The following is an 8,516-nucleotide window of genomic DNA, read 5'->3' on the forward strand; positions in this document are numbered from 1 at the left end:
CCACTCCAACAACTACTACAGTACCTAAAATATTAGGTGGAGTCAATGAGTCCATGAAAGAAAAATATAGCAAAGGGGCAAACATTGTGGAAGATTTTGAAGGTGGTGGTCTAGGTCCCAGAGGAGAAGGCATTTGGTATCCACTTGAGGTACAACTTCCATCAGATTCAAAATCAAAATCTCCTGTTAAACCAGTCATTGGACTTGACTCGTCAGATTCATCATGGAAAGGTACTACTCATTACCCTCAGGGTCTGCCTACATTTGTTATAGGTTCAAATCCACAACCACCACCATATCATGGTATTCCCATTGGTGGTGAATCAAGTACCACCTCCACTGGTGGTGAATCAAGTGCCACTACCACTGGTGGAGAATCTGGGGATAGTATTCCTATTAGTGTTCAATCGTGCCACTGCGATTGGTGGGGTTGGCATGGGTACTACTATTAATACTAGTTGTCTTGGTGTTGGACAAGTGCAACAACAAAATATCTCTCACAAGAGGCCACTAGTGGTAGATACTCATACTATTCATAATCCTATATCAAGTGCCACTGCCACTACAAAACTATCATTTGTAGCTTTAGAATAGACTCCTCAAAAGACTATAAAAACTACACATGTAAGTGACAATGGGACATGATCAGGAATGGTTGCTGGTACTCCTTGTAATGCATTAGTTAAAACCACAGGCATAGGTGGAACTGGAGCCTCTGCTATTTCACCTTTAAAACATTCAATTTCTTCAATAAGCCCAGATTTTCAATTTCGTGATTACTATGAAAAAATTGAACACACAACAAATGCAAATAAAGAAAACAAGAGAGCATTGCATAAGGTTGCCTTGACTGAAGTTTTAGACGAACAACCTGCAAGGAACATGGTATTTACAACATATGACACATAGAAAGATATGATGGAGTTCATGGTTGTTATGCCCCCAAATAAAGATAAAAATCCACCACACAGTCAAATAGATCCCTCTGGATTTCAAGTTAGCACCCTCCAAATGGTTTTTTCCAAAGTACAAAATGTGGACAAAATTAGTGTGTCAAAAAGGACTAACGAAGTGGTCTACACTTCACTGCTAAAGGTGGAGAGAGAAAAAAATAAAATGGAGAAACAAATAGAAAAGTTACAGGTAGACCTGGCAAATGAAAAAATCAAAGAGGAAAGCAACATATAACAAGTGCAACGATTTACAGAAAAGGATAAAAAATTTGGGCTCTACAGTACAAATTGCAGAGCAAGAAAAGATGGATGCAAAATTGAAGGACTTGAGTGAAAAACTGGCTAAAAGCAGTAAAAAATTGATGATGAAAGAGCCATTTTTCAAAATTTATACAAAATTTATGAGTCTGCTACTGCCGAAATAAGAAAATACAAGACCTATTGGATCATGAGAAGGAAAAAGCAAAACATTTGGAAGAGGAAGTAGAGGAAGAAAGAAAAAGATGTGCACAAATGAAAGAAGACCTGCACAATGCAAATGATAAAATTAAAACTTCAGAGGATAGATTGAAAGATAATATGAAAAATACAACGAAGTATATACAAGAAAATATTTGGGGGCAAATAATGCAGAGGAGTGACAAGTTGTGTGAATGGTTTGAATTGAATGAAAGTTTGAGATTAATTTATATGAAAATCAAAGGGCACATTGAGAAGAGCATACATGTTTATTCAAAAGAGGATATGGCAAAACAAATTTTGCAAGTAGTCTACAGTACCAGTGACAACTATTTGGCATCCAAGGGAATTAACAACCACATTGATGCCACAGTTAAGACATCATCTATCCTTCAAAAATGCTAGAAACTAAGGGAAACATCAGAAGTTATGGATAAATGTGGCAAAACGATATTGAAGTTGCAAGAAAAGACAACTACTTTGATTAAACTTGGTTTGCCTAAGACCGTTGACCCATCAAATAAATTCATTGGAAAAGAAGCTTACAAAAAAAATATGGAGATAAAAATGAAGTCTGATTTAGACTTGCTTCCTAAGAACACAACTCCCCAAAGCTTTCTGGAATTCATCAAACCATTTACAACTCTGAGTACGGTATTGGGTGAAATAGTGATGTCAAGTCACTCTTCTAAATATGGATTGTTGACAAAGTTGCAGTTGACTTTCCATAATTTAAATAATATTGACCTTCCATTAGACGAAGAGTGGAGCACCCTACAAAAACTGGCACAAAAATCTCAATAATCATAGTATGTATTGCACAGTTTTTTGCTTTTACTCTTAATTTCAAGGTTTTATGTTTTTTTTGTTTGGAATTTGGCATCGCTTGAATAACTCTGTTTTATGGATAGGAAAAAACTAGCACTCGCTATTGCTAATCCAGCCTATGAATCTATGATGCACAGTGCAAAGCTTCAGCCTGTAAATTTGTATTCTCAAATTCTCCCAAGTTTTAACATTTTTGCATTTCTCTATTTCTGATAACTAGGTTTTGGGAACTACTATTATCTATATTTAATTTGTCATGGCTTGAATTAATATTTAATTTTGAACTCTATTTTTTGAATAGGAGACATCAGACATGTTGCAGTTGTTAAATTGCTAATCCGTCCTGTGATGGCCATGTAAATTTTTGCTGAGTTTGTGATACTGATGGCAGTCGAGACGATATATTCAATGTTTGGTGCCTTAGTAATTGATTTTGATGTTGAGTCTTCACATGTTGCAAATCGACCTGAAGGTATTGTTGCTCCCTTGTTTCTATAAAAGGGAATTCAGGGTCTTTTGCAAAGGGTTCTGAAACTTTGTATTGACTTTTGTATGGAGAATCACACAGAGTGGTGTATTGAATGAATTGTATCATATGGCTATATTTTGAAAGAATTAATGAAAATGTAAGTTCTCAACATGTCTAAATAAACATCTCTATATCAATAAACATATTATGGTCTTTTATTATGCTATTTTAAATTTGGAAATAGAAAGTTGAAAAATACAATTACAAATCAATATTAAATTCTAATTGCAAAAAGTTGACAGACTCATAAAATATCATCAAGTTATTACACTTTTGTAATATGAATGATGAGATACAATAATAAGATTAATAAATACCAATCTCTTACAATTGCCATTCATCCTCATAAAATTCAGAGCTTTCTTGATTCTTGTCTGTGTTTTCTTCACTCCGAGTCTGCATACCTTCATTGAATTGCATCTCAATGCTACCAGTAGGTCCAGTACATGAGTCAATAGTCCCACTGGCACTTTGGTTTGAAGTATTTCTCAAACCTCTTCTTTCACATTTGGACCTCCAGATTTGCAGTGCCCTATCGTAAGGAAAGGTGTGGACATCATACCTATATGTATAGAGCCTCAATCAATTTTCCAAATTTTTGTCTAGTTTGTTTCTTAGCTTTGATTTTAGGAACCCTAAAGCACTGAAAACTCTCTCATCTTCCACCGAACCCAATATCATGGTAAGACATAAATTAACAAGCTTCAAATATGCTGGCATTGAATCACGCAACGCTTCGTTCTCAACTATATATTTCCAAAGCCTTGTTACTGATCCCTCTTCGCGGGGGTTCTCTATTCTACCATATTGTTCCCTCATAGTGTATGCAAAACAAGATGATTGCTCTCTAAGATGAGTTTCGTCTAATATTCCATTTATATTTACTCCATTCAATTCTCTGGATATGCAAAATTGTTTTATCAAACTCAGTAGCTTACTTCAAAAAGCAGCTACACTATTGAGGCTCCAATATTGAGGAAACACAATAGACATGGCTTTGAGTAGGTTGTCAGGAGGGAATCTGCTTCTAATTTGTGAGGAAAGATCATAGGCAATTTTCTTCATAGAAGTAGTTACAGACTCAACAATCTTGTCGAAATCTTCCCTTGTAACTCTTGCTAGTTGCTTCTTGGGGCGCTTTCCTGGTTCCTCGAGGTCGACCGTGGCATAGAAGTGCATTGGTATCTCAAATCCTCGTACATTGGCACATACCTCCCTGTTTGCACTGATTTGTAAAAAGTTATCAGGATTGTTCAAATCTGTGAGTGTTCGCCACTTAACAAATTTTTCATCAGATAGTGTTGGTTGATTTTGATAGAGATTGTTGAGGGTCATGCATGTCATCTTATGCAGCATAGCATATTCTTCAATATATAGAGCTCTTATTTGGCAGCCTTCACAATATTTCTCATTTCCTCTAGCATGGGCATAAGAGCTGCTAAAGTTAAGAGTGTCTCTAGGTTACTTAACCTCTGAAGAAGGTCGGGAAATTTTGGTTGCTGATTCGTCACGAGTTGTGTGAAATAGTTCAATCAAGGATGTATATTATGAGAAAAAAATCGATGTGTTGGACCATCCAAAGAGATCCATCTGGTATCATTATCCTTGAGAATCTTGTTCCCATTAGTTATTCCATCATCAAAGTGTTGAAATTCCATAAATTGCTTGGGACTTTAACATAAGTGTGAGTAGAGCTCTCTGATTAAAATTTCAATTTTTTTTACTGAAGCATACTTGCTCACAATTCCAAAAGCTAGATTCATTCTGTGAGTCATGCAGTGAATTGCAGTAATGTATGGTGCAAATGAAGTTTCAATCTTTGTACAAAGACCGTTCCTGTGACCTTGCATTACTGAAGCTCCATCTCCTCCAACACACACCAATTTTTTGGCAATCGTCATGTCATCCATAACTCCATATTCAATTAAATTTCTCTTTACTAGTTGAAATAAATTTTTTGCCGTCGCACTCTCCTTCATTTTAGCAATAGATAGTAGATGAGGTTGGCGGGCATGATCCTGTATAGTATAAACATGCATGCATACCCATGAAGTATTGTCTACTGCTGTAACTTCGTCTAAAGAAAATGCAATAAAGTTTGAATCTCTTATTTTTTCCTTTACATCTTCTTTTTCAACCTCAGCAAGACAACTTGCCCATTCCCATCCACTATTTACTAACCAGTGACTATTAGGATAGTTAGGAACTTTCAAAAAGTGTAATAAACCACTAATTGATGAAAAATCTATCATAACATGCCCTCTCCTCAAAATATAAAAAACAATGCTTAACTGAACAATTTTTCCCAGTTGTTCTATTTGCATTGCTTTTCCAAAACTAGCTTTAATAGAACCTTTAACTTCAGCAGGCTTCATCTGTATTTTCTCATGAAAATAATACTCTTCGGCATTCCTCACATGCTTACTGATTTTTCAACTCCGTCTATCATTTCTTTTTCATAAACTTTAACCATATTCTTTTCTATGGTGTCAATTTTTAGTTGCAACCTAATTTCCTTGTTATGTTTCCAAGTGCAAATCTTACACCTGCATTCTATTGGAGGCTCGCCTTCAATTGGTTTCTCCACTGGTTCAATGAATGGATACTTTGATGCCTAATTAATTTGAAAGTTCCTCACTGACATATCCCACTCCCGATCCTTTTTTGATTGTGGTTGATCCTTTTTTGATCTAGCTTTTCTTTTCCCCTTCTATGCATTATCATCAATGACATTATCACCCAAGTCGATTATATCATTTCGGTTAACTTGGGCATCTACCAGATAATCTTCTTCAAGATCATCCCTATCTGAGATATCAGGTTCGCCGTCATCTTCAACATGCGGTGTAGGTTGTGATTTTGTACTTGTACTTGTGATGATGTACTTTCCTAATTTTCACCACAATCTTTTCCAAAGCCAAAGTATGAAGACAATGTTCTGCGTTTTGTTGGCCTCTCATGACCTTCCCCACATTCAGGTTTCCTACCCTTCTTCCTGTTCGACATCTCCAATGAAATAAAGTCTGCCAAAAAAATATCAATTTGTTAAAGAAGCAATAATAGACTATAAAGTATAATATATGTTTCATTGGCCCTATGACCTACAATATATATGTCTAAGGTCTGAATCTCCCGGCTGACCACTTGGTACTGACGGGTCCCCACTGAATAAGAATGAACTCAACAGTGCAAACAGATATAGATAAATTCAAAATAATATTATAACACTTAAAAAATATGATCGCTCACCTTTAGGTCACTAGCAATCGCCAATGTAGTCGACAACAATGATTTTCCTTGCTCGAAAACTTCACTATTGATCTGAATTCAAAGCCTAGAACCCACTAGATGGTGTAGAGATAGATCTGATCTTTGAATGTATTTATACCAATCCGTATATGGCAAATTCCGCAGGAATTTTATATGGTATATAAATATTTGGCGAATCTCGTGTAACTCTAACACAACTTATGTAATTTTTGAGGCGATTATGGGTCATCCAAATAATTGGCAAATATAATATAGTTGGTGAAATTTGGGGTGAACAGAGACACGCATCGACAAAAAACCGAGCGAATTGGGTCCTCCTGGCTAACAAATCTTCATATGCCCATAGGCAAATTATGGTCGTCTATTAAGGCAACCTCGAAGAGTGTAGGCAAAAAAATTAAATTTACTGTGTGTCCACCGTATATTGTATTGGCGAAATACTCGCATAGAAACATTTAATTACATAAAACATATGGCGATCAGGCCATGAATTTGACGGAAATTGATAATGTTTTGGCGACATGGCCACTCCCAGGCAATACAAAATAATCGCCATTTCCCAGGTCGCTGACGTGAAAAATTCGCCATTGGCGAATATTCACCACTAAAGTAATCTCTGGTAATTATTTTCACCACTCCCTTAGAATGGGATTGTTATATACCTTAACATTTGATGTTGTGAATGATGGGACCTATTTAACTTATGCCTAGATGTCTAGTTATTATAAACCCTAAAGGTAGTATGCTACACTAATTACGAATGAGTTTGGATACTTAACCCTAAGTATGTATTATTGTACTAATGAGGTAGTAAGCAATATGCACATAAGGTGATATATCATATATGTAGTTATCATCCTTATAATGCATCTTGAAGTAAAATAAGTGTTTTCACAATGGGATAAAGTAAGCCACAATGTTAATTCTCGTTGTTACATATGCAATGGATGTGAATTTCAGTAGAATATTCATGTTTTGAACAAATCCTTATTGAAAATATGACTCCTGAAAAAAAAAAAGATTGAATAAGTGAACTAGTATGTGTAACCTAGATAATGGAAGATGATGTGTCGTATTGATATGATTTTGATAGTGCATTAACTTAAAGTAATTGAGGAATGTGTAAAGTAGAACTTGTAAACACTTGCTTGAGTTAGAATGAAAATTTAATAAAAATGCTAAGATAAGTGCAGTTTTATGGCGGTAATATCTGTTAGGTTAGTAAGTTGATTTTTAGTATTGCATCTTCCTAGTAGGCAAGACAAGATTTAGAGTAATTTAGTGGAATTGTTGGGAATATTATGTCTCTGTTTTCGTATCCTAGCCATGCGACTTCCAGGAGTAAGTTGAATCCTAGGGGGGGAGGATGTAGTACCCCTCCCCAAGAGGATGTAGTACCCCTCCCCGAGAGGATGTAGTACCCCTCCCCGATCAAACTCTGGCTAACCTAGTTTGACAATGGTTGACCTTATTAACAGCTTGCATGGATGGTTGGAACACTATGTAAAGATGCTTTGATTCAATATGACAGACTGTGTTAGATGGATAAATTAGTGAATGTTGACCCCTTGTGGATAATTAGATATAATTTTCCTATGTAACATATATCTGTTAGGGGTTTGGGGTCCTATCCTGAACCCATCATAAAAATATATTGCATTTCTATTATGGACTTATCTTTTGAGATAAAACCTTGATACATCATGGTCATGAGACCCTTTTGACATATGATCTTCATGAGACTAGTGGATAAGATGTATTTCACATTATGATTGATTTTAGTACTTAGATTAATGATGTTGTGATTCATTTATGTATGCCTAATTGGTGATTGTTTTATATTATTTCATTGGTGTTGCAAATGAGTATATGGTCGCATGAGAAATGTTGGGAAAAGTATTTGAACCATGTTATGGAATCATTTTACCTTGCAGTGCATATTTTGATGCTATGTGTTTGACGTGTAATTTGTTGTGTGTATACATGTGCATAATGTTTTGGACCCACTAATGTGTGAATTGAGTTGTGTAGGATATTAATTCATGTGACCATCGAATTACACGAGAGAACTAGAGCCAAACCTATGTGCAATAGTGAAGCCAAGATTTGTCTATTTGGAGAGACAATACCTCATTTCTAATGTGTTTATTTTCATATAAGTGAATGCTTGAGTGTATGTTCAATTTGTTATTGTTAATTTATCTCTCCTTAAAAGGACATGTCCAAGTGTAAATTATGATGTGTTGTATTTTATGGTGTCACTTAACACTTGTGATATGTTGTGAGTTGGCATATGACATGTCCTTGAGAGGGAATTATGAAAACCTATGCATTTTTCAAATCTCATGTAGTTTTCCCAAAAGACCCCTTGGTTAGAGAGTCTTTGGATTGGACAAATCAAGGTTGACCCGTAGGTAAACTTTAGGTGGGTTATTGGGGGGTCAAACTAATTCCTATAGTTGTGGTTAAGTCACTTT

This window comes from Cryptomeria japonica, chromosome 5, assembly GCF_030272615.1.
Source record: "Cryptomeria japonica chromosome 5, Sugi_1.0, whole genome shotgun sequence".
Taxonomy (NCBI): Eukaryota; Viridiplantae; Streptophyta; class Pinopsida; order Cupressales; family Cupressaceae; genus Cryptomeria; species Cryptomeria japonica.